The following is a 13,122-nucleotide window of genomic DNA, read 5'->3' as shown; positions in this document are numbered from 1 at the left end:
CAGATTAAACCAATATATATTATGGAACCAGTATATTATGTGAATAATTCGTTCCCCAAACCAATTGCTGTTAAAGTCAATTCTGACTCTCAGTGACTCTGTAGGACAGAGTGGAACTGCCCCATGGGATTCTCCAAACCGCAAACCTTTGCAGACACAGATGGCTCCCCACATCGTTCTCCTGAGGAACAGCTGGGGGTCAACCTGTAGACTTTCAGTTTAGCAGATGTGCCAGAAAATGGACTTTCATTTTTTTTTTTAATGAAAAATATAACCAAACCCAGAAAATACTACTTCCTTTGGAACTGACTTCAAGGTCAATTTCAGAATTATCTTTGAAAGTGAAGTTTACTTAAGATTTTGTTAAACCTCATCCCGGACAAGGTTGACATTTGTACGGGTCGAAGAGTTAGACACAACAAAAGGAAAGGCAGCCTTATCAACTACCGTCTGAAAATGTACACCTAAAAACTAGCTGAGACCTTGAGCTATTGCTCATCGATTTATATGGCTTAAGGATGTTAAAATTGCATCAGATTGGAGTTTGTTCCTTGTATATATAATAACAGAAGTAAAAAATGACTCATCGTCTAATGGAAAAGTAAGCTGTCAACTGGGAAAAACCAAACTGAGCAATAATCGCCAGTTGTATGGAAAGCAAATCTTGAACTGCTCCATGGATTTCCTCGGTGTGATTGCTCCATTAATTGCGTGCCTTAAGGAGAGGCCAATGATTCGCTCAGTGTTTTATGTAGGTGTCATATGAAGCATAAGTAACATGTAAGGGTGCTCAAACATTGTGTAAAATTCTGTTACCTTTTAGTTCCATTTTTTTGTGAACTGTTGAGGCCTCTTTGTATATTTAATAAAATCAAGTGCTACAAAAACTTCTCATTTTAGACAAAATGTTGATGAACTTCAGGATGCATTTTATGAATATATGTGGTTAAATGATGAAAGTAGTTGAAACACTCAACTTAGATTTAAATTGTGGATTTTCTTTGGAAGGAAAAGTAGGGAGTATCATGATGAAAGACAAAGGCCTGGATTAATTTGTGGCCTGTTATTCTGAATAGCATTGTTTATTTTTAAGGTTTTTAAATATGAATCTTGTTATCAATAGCTGAAATTATGAAACACATATTTTTACTATTCATAGCAATGTTGCTGTAATATAAATGAAATTTTATAATTGCATGAAAGAAAGTTTATCATAGGGATTGAATGTCTTTTGGGGTTTCAGTTCATTTGAATGTGTTAGGAATTATATCTTTCCTGATGAAACAAAAATAGCTTTTTATGACTTTCTTTCCAAGACACTGAAAATACAAAACAATGTGTTTCAGAGGATATTTCTGTCACATAAAACAAGCTACTTCACCTTTTACCCAAATGATTAACTTCATGAAATTTCTAATCCTATAGCTTAAAGCCATTACTCTCCCAGCCTATAGTTAGAATTATACATAGCACTTATCAGGGATTGCCTTGACATAGTTTATAAAGGAGAGAAAATTAATTTACCCCCTTGATCCCCTTATGTATTATTTATCTGTGGTGCATTGCAAAAATCCTAAAACCTAGTGTCTTAAAATATTGCTAAAATACCAATAAGCCTGTATTCTCTCTCCCGTTCCTGTGGATGTGGAATTTAGCATGTTTGAGAAATTCAAACTCTGGTTCTTTCATGAAATTGGAGTCAAGTTGTCAGCTAGGGTTGCAGTCATCTGAAGACTGACCTGATAGTTGAGGATGTGCTTTCGAAGTGGTGCAGCTTTCAAATCAGCAGCTCACTCAGAGAGCCAGCAGTTGGGTTGGTGCTGGTTGGTTGTTGATCAGAGGCTTTGATGTCCCTTCCTGGGGGGGCTTCTCAGGACTGCTCCTGCGTTCTCATACTGCAGCGACTAGTCTCCTGCAGAGACAGAGGAAGAAGCCCAAAATGGTAGCAACTATGGAATGTTATCAGAAGTCACACAGGTCATCCCATTTTAATATGTAAAGGGACTGAACAGGAGGACTTGCCAAGGGTCATGAGGGGACATCTTGGAGGCTGGCAATACTACTTTATGTCAGAGAAGTTTCATGAAGTGTGATATGGATATTAACACAAGAAATTATCTAGGTGCTGAAGTGTTGATATACAGTAAATGTCAATTCTCTTCAATTCAGCCCAATATTCAGATATTTTAAACTTAGTAGAAATAGATATTTCAGACTAAAATAACTATGAAAATTCCTATTCAATTTCCCGAGGATGTTTAAAGCCATTATTTTAATTGCACGAGATCACTGCTGTATGAATCCTATTTAAATTTTAAATGAAATATATAGAAATCTTGATAAACAAATAATATTCATGTCCGACTGCTGTAGCAAACTTTGCTTCCTCTTACTGAACAAGTTTGAGTAGAACTTTTAGTTAGAAAATGTAGCTGCATAATTAACTTTAAATATATGGTACAAAAGAAGTAAAAATCATTCTACTCATGATTGACACCTAAATTTTGAATCTGTTCCCTGTAAATCTTTAATCTCAGCTTAGCGTTTTTCCACTTGCTTTTCTACCTGTTATTTGCATCTTATAATTAATAGCTGCCATCACGTTGTCTGATGCACAACATGGTTTCAGTTTGGACCATTGTGATCCCCTGGGGATTTCACTTACCAATCTCTAGAAGTCGATCAGCAGGCCTTTCTTCCTTATCCCCTTTCGTCTGTATTTTGGTTAGAGTGTTTCAATATCATGCTAACACACAACTTACGAGCACTGGCTGTGCATGGTGTGTACATGAAAGGTGAACATTTTACCATTCAGCCATCAATTCTTATCTATATATGTCTGAATCTTTTCATATTTGGGCACTTCAGTTGTGTGCTTAATTTTCCACAAAATCTTTGCATGGGGTCTCTCTAACCTCCTCTTGTTAATTTCTGTTCATACTGGGTATATGTGCAATTGGAGAGGCACATGGAAAGGGCGATGTTATGCAAAGATGGGAGTGTTGACACTATACTAGTGGTAACAATAGACCAGTCTGACATCCATCCCAAAGCAATGACTGCTTCTTTCATTATAACTACTAATCGTTTAATCCTGTAACTAAACAATCAGGCACAAAAGGTTCAGGGATGATTTCTTGACTGAATAGAGTGAAATCACAATTGCTGCTGGTTGTTAGCTTCCTCTGCTAAGCTGTCGTGAGATGGTAGCCATGCATTTTGGTATTTTCTTTAAGGGAGGAGAAAGTTCACAAATTAAAGGTTCAGCTCAACACTGTCACTCATTGATCTTGGTTTAGTGTGTAATTGGTTTTAATACACTGACGAGTTGCTATTTTAGTTCTTTTTTCTCAGATAAGCTTCAGCATTATCACTTTCATTCACAGACATATTAGCCATGCCATTGTGCTGATTATGGAGAAAGAACACCCGTGATTCCCCCTCAGTTATTTTCTGCAGTGCTTACTGTTTGTGCCACGAAATATAACGATTCAATCATGGACTGTCTAGAGTAATGCTTGGTTTCCTCATTCAACATTAACATATTTTAAGACAAGGGTATTCTTTAGACCCCTTATGCCACCAAAATTGAACATTTTTGTTGATTAAGGTGATTGTACAAAAGTCTGAACAGCCACGATAGTTTATGTCTATTACAGGCTTGCTTTTCTTTTGCTTAAATTGCTTCATTCAAACCAAACTCCCTTTCCCCTGCCCTTCTTTTCCCTTCTTTCCTTCCATTTATAACGATTGACTCTTGTTGTATAACTTGTTTCGGTCTTAAGGACTTGTGGTTTTTTTTTTTGTTTTGCTTTGTTTTTCCTAAGCTTTACTTATCCATGATGCAGTGGGGCTAGCACTGTATTGGTCAATTTTATATGTCTGACATCTAATATGATTATGGTATCTGAAAAGAACGGATGCTTAAATAGATTTGGTCAATGCATGGATTAAAGGATCATAAATAATAACTGAATTAATGAATGACGTGTGTTTCAAAGTACTTGACTTTTGGACTTCCAGTTCAAATCACTATTTCTTGAACACAGAGATTGAGAATTTTTTTTTTAGGGCTTAAGAATCATTTATTTTCTATTATTAAAATAAATATAGCTTGTTTCCTTGTTGGTAACATCATAAGACTGCCATGTTAATAGAACAATGTATAACAATACAACAAGAGATCATGTATTTAAACTTTTGGAAATCCTGCCTTCAGTTTAGGTACTTGGGCAGCAATAACCAAGAATCTGAGCGATTCAGTCATTAATGCCCCCTTTTTTCTTTGGATATGACATCTAGGCCAAAATCCAAACAAACCCCTGACTAGCAAGTTGATTGTGGCTCACAGAGACTAACCATAAGAGCGTGGAAGCACCCCAAAGGGTTTCTCAGGCTGTCGGAAAGCACATTGCCACCTATTTCTCCTTCAACACTGTGATAAGTTCAAACCAGCTACCTGATAGTTTTCAACTGAGCACTTAACTACTGCACCACCAGGGTTCTTCCTTAGGGTGCCTGCAACTAGTCTCATTTCACTCTGGTTAGTCCTAGCTTCTGAGGTATCCATTGGAAAAATGAAGCATTAACTCATAGGGCTTTTCACCCATTATCTTTTAATTCAGAGTATGGCATACACTTCAGAGCATGTGCAAAACATAGAAATGTATAGAGGCTCATTGCTCTGCTCAGAAATGTGAGTCCATAATATGCACAATGCCATTAAGTCATATTTTCAGCCTTCTTTATACTCTTGTCATTTCTAATTCATTCATAGATGTAATGATATATGGGTATTTATACAAAGATTTGCACTTCATATTGCACTTACTCTATCACTCAGTATGTGTGGGGAAAACTGGACTGAACACATGTAAAGGACATTGTTGGTAGAGACGGCAAGTGTCTGCTAACATTAGCCTAACTGTTCAAAGTACTAATCTGATACTTTTAGGAGGCTGGGTTGATTGGAAACTCATTGCAACTCCACTGATCTTTCTTGAGTAAATACTATCACCTACACATTGTGCTGTGGTGACTAAGGCCAGAAAAAAATGAAGGCAGACTTCTTCCTCAGTAGTACAACATGAATTATTCATGAGATGTCAATAATGAATTGAATTTACTACGGGATTATTTTCTCTCCAGATTTTCATGTTTGCATCTAATATTTTCAGAATTCAGAACAATTAAATTATGCTATCTAATTGAATTTTTTCTAGGATGAGCACAGCAGTGTAACCAATGATATTTTTAGCAATATTCAAAGTAGATATTATAGAACATACATAGAAACCATCACATTTCTTCACTTGATCTTTGCTTAATCCAACCGTGCATGAATACATGTAGGCGTAGAAATTGTTAGTTACACATTTATCTAGGAGACATGGACACAGTACATAAAGTAAGCAAATAAAATGACTTATAGTAATCTCCCTGCCCTTCTTGGCAAACAGCTTAAATATTAAATACTCTATAGTATGGATATACTTATAGATATAAAACACCTTAGGAAATTGAAGTAATATTTCTGTGGACTACTTCCAAAATCAACATGAAATCTGTAACGTATCCTCCAGTAACCCACTCAAAGGCATTTGGGATGAGAGTATTGTACTTTCAGGTTGAGGAGCTAGGCTACATAGAATACATCATACATTTCCCAGAAAAAATGAAATAAACAGATGCTTTCAAAGTAGAGAGCACTAGACCAAAGAGAGAACAGTTGCTCCGTTTGAGACTGGCAGCTGACTGCACTAAACTGTTACAGCCTCAAAGATACGGGATATCTTTGCTGTGTGTGTGTGTGTGTGTGTGTGTGTGTGTGCGCGTGCGCGCGTCCATGTGTGGGAGTAACACCTGGGTAGGTGAGGAGTATAGGAAATGAGGAGTAATACCGTTCAGTTTCAAAGCTGCAAGGCTACCTCTTGTGCATGGTAGGGTCATTTGGGAAGCTGGAGTGGCACAGCTGGCCGTGCCCTCCTCCAGTGGCCCACCAAGGCCAGCAGGAAGCCATGGGACTAAAGCACCTCTGGGATGCGCTACACTGGCTTTCGTTTCTGGGTGTCATTCTGTGAACATCAGACGTTCTGTAATCACCTTGTCTCACGTTCTCCATCTGTAGTGCAAGGATTTAATACTTTGGGTATAAAGGCAGTATGAGGATGGTAAAGATATTTTTGAATGTTGAAATATATTCTGCATTAATTTGCTAGGGCTGCCATAAGAAATAGTCATGAAGTATTATAGCTTAAAACAATTGAGAGTCATTGTTTTATAATTTTAAAGGAGAGAGGTTCAAAACCAAGGTCTCAGTAGGTCATCATCTCTCTATAATCTCTATTCTTGACCTTCTTTGGCTTAGAGATACTCCAACCAATCTGCATCCGTCATCAGGAAACACCCTTCCCAATGGGCATCTTCTCGTGTCCAGATTCCATTGACTGACAAAGGTAGTAGTAATACTGTAGTGCCTGGTGAAACCCTCTCTGAACCCTTCCTCCCCTGTTACAGCTGATACACTTTCATATCATCGTTAGAGCCCCCACTACCTCTAGACCAGCAGTTCTCACCCTGTGGGTCACAACCCCTTTCACAGGGGTCCCCCAATTCATAACAGTACCAAAATGACAGTGATGAAGTAGCAACTAAAAACATGTTGTGGTTAGGGGGTCACCACAGCATGAGGAACTGTATGAAAGGGCTGCCTCATTAGGAAAGTTGAGAAGTACCGCTCTAGACTGTGGAGCCCTGGCAGTGCTATGGCTAAAGTGCTCGTCTACCAACCACCTTCACCCTATCCCCCCAAAAGGTAGTTTGAACCCATGAGCCACTCCACAGTAAACAAACAAAACAATCGTAATGTTCCCCGTAAATTTTCCCTCCATGAATTGGAATAAACGTAATGTCTCACAACAATAAACCACCACACTTGTCACACGTAATATATTCTCCAGAGTCATACGAAAGCTCTTGTCCTCTCCTTTACTTGAGAAATCACGGTACAGCACTCATTTCAGAAGAATAGAGTCCAAATGCCTTCCTGATGCAATGAACGCTCTAGAGCCAAGATGTCAGAATTTCCGAGTGTGAATATTCAAAGGATTGATATGCTTTCTCTGCTTCTTGGAAGTATTATCCAGGGCTAAAAACAATCAACAGATAGTATACATATTAAGTAGATTCTGAAGTAAAAGCCACATCCCGTACATTCAAATAAATAAAGTGGAATCTGAAGGATAAACACAAAATTAAAACCTAGTCATATAGCAGTTTCAATTCCTGAACCTTCTCCGTGCAGGAACTCCAGGGGCTCTCGCGGGAGGAACACTCCCTTACTATTTTAGGATTTGTAGGTTAAGGAATGTGGTGACCACACTGAAATTCATAGCAATACTAGAGACGCACTCTCCACACTCGCTGCCATCAAGTCAATTCCAACTCAGCTACCCCACAGGCCAGGGTAGCACCGCCCTATGGGTCTCCTCGACTTGACCTCTTGACAGGAGTGGGTAGCTCCATCTTTCTCCAGTGGAGTGGCTCAAAGTCATAAAGGGCTGACCTTTCAGTCAGCAGCCCAGCATGTAAACACTACACCACCATGGCTGCACAGAAACAACAATAATAAAACCATTCCGGGACAATTTCAGATGTGGTTGTACAGAGCACAAAGCAGCTGTCATCAGGGAGGGGCAAGGAGTGTAGACTGTACCTAGTGGCACTGTCACAGCAAAAGCGGTGATGATAAACCTGTGTGTAGGGTTTCAGCATTTGAACGATGGAACTCTGAACAATATTGAAAGTTCTATGGACTGCCAAATATATATTTGAAGGTCTTTCTTGGAAGAAATACCTCCAGAATGCCCCTTAAGGCCAAGGAGAGTGAGGCTTCCTATATAGTTTGGAAATGTTATCAGGAGAAAACAGTGGCACAGTGGTTACAAGTTGGGTGGCTAAGCCTAGTTGAGCAGTTGCAAACCTTAAGAGAAAGATGAAGCTTTTTACTCCTGTAAAGATTTATGCACAGAGGCAATTCAACCCTGTCCTAGTAGCATTAGGCCTCAGAATTGACTTGAAGTTAGTAAAGTTGAATTTTGGAATTTATTTAGTTTTTGTAATAATGCAATAAGAACTTTTAATCCCACCACATAAATGTTGACTGTTGGAATTAATTACATTTTACCATATGATATTCCACCTCCAATTGCTTTTTCCCCATCCTTTTCTAAGCAAGAATTAGCATCTTGAATCTCATGCTCGTCATTGTGCAATGTTGATAAAAACAAGGTTCACACTGTGGCTACTCTTTCAGTACTTTTGACACATCGTGTTATTTTGCTGAGATTTGCATACTGTTCTCTGTTGCTGTAATTTACTCCCATTGACACTAGTGAACACATCAAAATTTATTTTTCATTTTCCCTCCATCTGAAACAGTGCACTACTGTTTCATAATGAGTCTTCATATCTGGTCTTCTTCACAGGTATTTTTGATTTCTTACTCATGTATTTAAAATTTATACTCATATTCATATTATCAAATATGTGAAAAGCAAGACAGCTAAAACAAAAACTATTGTAAGTAGCATAGACTTAGAGATTTTGACAACAAGAAATATTTAAAATGTATTTTCTTAAAGAAATCCTTCCCTAAAGGAGCCTTGGTGGTGTATCGGGTTGTGCTAACTGAAGGGTCAGCAGTTATAAAGCACCAGCCTCTCCAAGGGAGAGAGATGGTACTTTGGACTTCTCTAAAGATTGACAGGCTTGGAGACCCACTGAGGTAGTTCTCCTCTGCCCTACAAGGTCCCTGTGAGTAGGAATTTATTTGAAGACAAAATGAGAGTTTTTGCTTGTTATTTTGTTTGTTTCGAGCACTTACTATAGTTGTTCACAATAATGCTGTAAGTCAAAATACCTTAAAACTTAAAGGCATATTAAATCCCAATTAATAATACGTTGAAAAAACATTTAAAGGCTTAAAACAATATCTATTGGTCTCACAAATTCATGGGGCATCTAAATCAGCTTGACTATTCTCCAAGTGTTGGGTCAGATGTCTGTGGCCAGTTAATGAGTCGGTTGGGGCTGGCTGGTCTAGGGTGAGTTCAGCTAAACTATCAATCCTATAGTGAGAACTAAAAAGGGTACCGAAAAGAAGGGGTAGATATCACTCTGCCATTGAATTGATGCTGACTCATAGTGACCTTCTAGGACAGGGGAGAACTGTCTGTCAGTTCCTCAGACTGAAACTCTTTATTGGAGTACAAAGCCCCATCTTCTGTGGGGCGACAGGTGGTATCTAAATTCTGACCTGTGGATCACAGCCAAATATGCAACTACTACACAACCAGGGCTGTAAGGTGTACACATGGAAAAGCTCAATACATTGAAAATATTAGTGCAATAATCTACTGCATATGTTTATCATGAATTAGTTCCCATTTACCATATATGTGTGTATGTATATGCATATATATATGGCAATTAAAAATAACGAATTCTTCAAAAGTTTTAGAAATGATTTCTTGTGCTGCATTCTGACAAACTTGACTCAGATTCTGGAGGTGAGCAAGATAAGAAATATGTTAGAACTTTCCACTAGCCAATGGGTTCAGTGATTATTTGATTCATCGAGAAGTTACACTAATAGAGAATGGTATAGGCAGTCTTTAATGTATGCTATATTCACAACCATCATTTCTTTTAATGATTTATGTTTTTAATATATGTATTATTAAGATATATCTCTAAGTTTATTTATTTTTCCAATCCCCAAGAGAGATGGATTGGATTTATAAATATACTAGTTACAAGAAGTAATAACTATGAGAACTAATTAACTGAAAAAATACATAAATGAAATATTAGTCTTACGTCCATGGGAACCTTAGTGAGTCAAGGACTACTTGTACATAATTATCCGTAAGAATTCAGTCCCAAATTGTAACAGTCATTTATATACCAATTGTAGAATACCTGTGGCTGAATATATATAATCTTCGTATATATATATATAACTCTGTTAGTCTGAAGGCTACAGTTTTAATAACAGATAAACCCTAGAGATATTTCCACTAAGTTTAGAAATAAGACACGATTACCCACTATCATGACCACCTTTCAACTTCGTACTAGACATATTATTTAATTCATTCTGACAAGAGACAACAGCTAGAGGCATAAGAATTGGCAAAGAAGCAACTCTGCCTCTGTAGATTATATGATTACACACTTAGTCATTCTTAGGGAGTGACTATAAATTAACACAAACCAATAAATCAGTAAAAGGGAAAAAAGTCATAAAATTAGCATAAAGGCTAATTAATAGATAGTGTAATATACACAAACAACCTCTACCTAGGGAATATAATTTCATAGGAAATCATACTTATAATAGCACAAAAGAAAATTAAACACATAAGAATAAATTTAAATTAAATGTGCAAACTTTTACATCAAGAAAACATCACTGAAACAGATATATGTGGATTTGAGCAATTGAAGACATACCTTATTTTTGGCTACGATTTCTCAATTAATTCTGAAGTTAATTCATATATTTAATGCAATTTATAAATGCAATACAACTCCAAAAGTTGTACCAAAGATGTTCTATTAAAAAAGTGAATACACTGGAGGACCAAGAAGGCTGGGTCTGATGAAGCAAGACTCGGCTGATACACTCCTCCTAGACAAAAGGGGTGGAGAGAGCAGCCCTTAGGGAGAGCATCACAGGGCTGACTGTACTACCCAACATTCAGGGGGGAAAAAGAAAAGTTAATACAAGAGGTTACATAGAAAAATAATGATGCAAAAACAACCCCAAGATTTTAAATGAAATATGTACTAAGGGGAAGAGTCTGAATAAACATAAAAGATATTTTGAGGTTTCAATCATTAAAATAGAAGCTACAGACAGATGACTATAATTAAAGACGAGTGGAACAGAATTAAAAATCCAAAAATTGACTTTAATACATATGGTATGAGTTAAAGATGCATCTCACTCATTGTAATAATGATAGCATATATAAATAAATGCTTCTAGAACAACTGAAAAGAAGGAAATCATACAATACTAGGTTAAAACATGGGCATATTTTTCCCTTAACATTAGAGTCTAGAGACAAGTTTTATAACTATGCCTAGAAATCTAGATCTAATAAAAGGTAAACAAACTTGATTGTCAATATATAAATTATTTTCCTTTTAATTTCTGCATGTGAAAAAACAGTTTAAATCTAGTCAAAAGGCAACTGAAAAACTGGGAGAATGTATTTCTAACATAGGAGGGGGTACCCCCCCAAAAAAACCCAGCAATGTTTTCTTCCAAACTATGTATTTAATTTTTTTGTTTTTTGCAAAATAACCTTATTACCTTCAAAGTACTCTCCATTACAGTTAATACATTTGCCAAATCTGCAATTCCATTCTTGGAAATATTTTTCAAACTCATCTGTTTGGATGGCCGACTGTGCCCCCCTCATTTTTCCTTCACCTCTTATATGTCATTAAAGAACTGTATTTTCAAGTTCCTCTTCAGTTAAGGAAACAAAAAGAAGTTGAGTTGCACGGAGCAAGGTCAGGTGAGTAAAGCACGTGGGGGCAAAAGAGGCATGCAGTTTTTTGCCAAAAACTGGCACACTAATAGCTGCCAAAAATCCAGCCCCCAGTCTGCCACATTCAGCGCTTCTTTTTAATTGAAAACAGTTCCACAATCTTTTCAGAACCTTTAAACAGAAAGCACTATTAACAGTCTGACCTGGTGGAATGAACTCCAAATGCACTATGAGTCAAAGGCATTTTCGTTCATTTGGGAAGTTGATGGACGTCCAAAACAAGGTTTCTCATCAATCAACATTTCATATTTTTTGAAATAAGAAAACCACTCCTACACTTGAGTTTTTCCCATAGCGATGCCCTTGTAAGCTGTGTTCAACATCACAACAGTTTCTGCGGCATTGTTCCTGAGCAGGAAACAAAATTTCACAGCCACACGCTGTTCCCTTAAATCACACACACACACACACACACACAAAAGAGGTTTGAGCAAATCTGATTTTACAAAAAAATTCGCTGTGATCAGAGAGAATCTTCCTAGGCAATGCAACTGTGTGCACTAACTCAGCAAGTTACTTGATGCTCGCTTAGAGGAGAAAATGCTATGAAAGCCCTGCTCCATCCAGCGCATTTCTGGATTTTTTTTTTTGAGTGCCCCTTCGTATTTCAAAGATCTGAAACCAAACTGAAACTTAAACCAGTTTCTGTTAAGTGTGTTCCAACTCAGCTTGACCCCATGTGTTTCAGACTAAAAGTACCTCGTGATTTTCAACAAAGATATTTAGAAGTTGATAACCAGACCTTCCTCCTAAGGCATCTCTGCTTGGATTGAACTATGAACCTTTTTGTCAGTAGCTCAGTGCTTAACTTTTTGTGCCAGATAGATAAAGGCATGCTATTTACCTAAAAAGAATCCTTTAAGATTGAAGGCTTCTTTGTAGGTCAATAATTTTTTAAAACCTTGAGAAATTAAAGGGCAAAATATGCTATCAATTTATGTATTTATATGCATATATATATACATAGGTAGTATGGTATTTGTATTGTATTTGTGTTATATACAGCATTTGTGTTAGAGTGGGTTCTCTAGAGAAGCAAATCCAGTGACACTTATATAGGGCTATAAAAAGAGAAGTTTGTATCAAGAAAAATGGCTCACATAGTGGTAGGAGCTAGTAAGTCTAGTCCAGTTCACGTCCATTGGTTAGATGTTAAGGTAAAGACTCTTCCTGAAACATGCAGTTGTCAGAACCCAAAGACCAAGAAGCAAGTGAGCACAGGGTTTTTGTATTTCAACAGATCAGCCTTGTAGCTGGCAAAGTCTAATGAATCCATGGCTCAAAAACCAGAGATTGATGGTTTGAAACCCAGGCCAGCAAGAAGGGCTCTCCATACAGTCTACTTATCAAGTAGGCCAGGATCCCAAGGAGATATTATCAGGCCTGTGTTAGTCCAGGTTGACTAGAGTAGCAAATTCAGAGATACTCATATGTGTATAAGAAAGAGCTTTACATAAAAGAGCAATCTGGAGGAGAAAACAACGGGACTGACAGTTCC

At 37.3% G+C, this 13,122-nt stretch overlaps 1 protein-coding gene and 1 non-coding gene across 3 annotated transcripts in view; both read left to right on the top strand.

Moving 5' to 3' along the window:
• Positions 1–13,122, top strand: part of PDGFD (platelet derived growth factor D) — a 294,001-nt gene that overhangs the window by 77,598 nt on the left and 203,281 nt on the right. The gene's annotated exons all lie outside the window — the stretch shown is intronic.
• LOC115872278 lies at positions 10,637–10,764 on the top strand. Its single transcript, XR_004047780.1, has one exon. It is a non-coding gene; the product is annotated as a small Cajal body-specific RNA 4 (non-coding RNA).

Source organism: Echinops telfairi, unplaced genomic scaffold (genome assembly GCF_000313985.2).
Source record: "Echinops telfairi isolate 266 unplaced genomic scaffold, ASM31398v2 ScPeMD7_7421;HRSCAF=8459, whole genome shotgun sequence".
Lineage (NCBI taxonomy): Eukaryota > Metazoa > Chordata > Mammalia > Afrosoricida > Tenrecidae > Echinops > Echinops telfairi.
Note: the sequence above shows the minus strand (reverse complement) of the source record. Positions and strands in the feature narration are given on the sequence as shown.